The sequence below is a fragment of the Temnothorax longispinosus genome, chromosome 1, assembly GCF_030848805.1.
Source record: "Temnothorax longispinosus isolate EJ_2023e chromosome 1, Tlon_JGU_v1, whole genome shotgun sequence".
NCBI lineage: Eukaryota > Metazoa > Arthropoda > Insecta > Hymenoptera > Formicidae > Temnothorax > Temnothorax longispinosus.
In genome coordinates, this window is record NC_092358.1 from 7,823,265 (window position 1) to 7,824,432 (window position 1,168).

Consider the following 1,168-nt stretch of genomic DNA (forward strand, 5'->3'; position numbering starts at 1 on the left):
AGGATAAGGCAAAGTGTGAACAGTGAGAGTTCTCTGTAACTCGGTAGAAGAAATTTAGTTCCAAATAATATGAGCCTTTATAAAGCGGTGGATTAATTTGATTTTTACAGTTTTCAGAGTCAGATTAGTGCAGAATTCGGATAAGTGTTTTATAAACAAATCTGATTGATTGAAAAACGTTATAATATTTTATTTTTTTACTGCAACTGACAATGAATTTATTAATTCGCGTGATATGTCATTACAATTTACACGAGAGTTTAACAAGAAATTAGATATGCAAACCGAATTCGGGTTTCATGCCGAATTATGTTTTTATATGAAACCTCAGAGGAATCCTTGTATACGAATTACTCCATTGAGTCTTTAGTTCTTTGTCGGATTTAAAGTAAATCAGTCATATAGAATCATTGAGCTGATTTTTCTGCTGAACGTATAGCTTAAGAGTGCATTCTGAAATGTATTAACAGTATTGAAAATCCATAATTTACATTACGTGCGCTTTATATATAAATTTTCAGTACCGTCAGTACATTCGGAATATACCCAACCAAAAATTGAGGTCCCTAAAAGTTATGTGACAAAAAAAAGCATCGGTGCCATCGGCAGCCGCCATGCCCGCCATCGCCGGCAATGCCAGCAGCCGGCATCACTGCAGCCAGTGCCGCCAGTGCAGCCATATTGCCATATTGCGTCATATTGCAGTGATCCGAGTGACTGCGTCTGCGTTGTCCGCGTTCATTTGATGATTCTCATCTTTTTTCACATCACCGGTTAACGTTGTATATAAGGGGTATTCAAATAAGTTAAAGTTTAACGGTTTGACAGGTTATGTCGGGTTAAAGTCGAGTAAAAAGTTAATTAATTAACTTTGGGCGCGCTACTCTTTAAGGTTATGCAAAATACATAAAGGTTATTCTACATAGAAGTTGTAGTCGTGAGTTGTAAGAAATTGACCAATCACAGATTGAATATTCTCCTCAACTTCGAATGTGATTGGTCAATTTCTTACAACTCACGACTACGACTTCTATGTAGAATAACCTTAAGTGACTCATTAACCTATCACATTAATCTTTGGGTTAAAAGTTTAAAAATTAAATTTTTACTTGACTTTAACCCGACATAACCTGTCAAACCGTTAAACTCTAACTTATTTGAATACCCC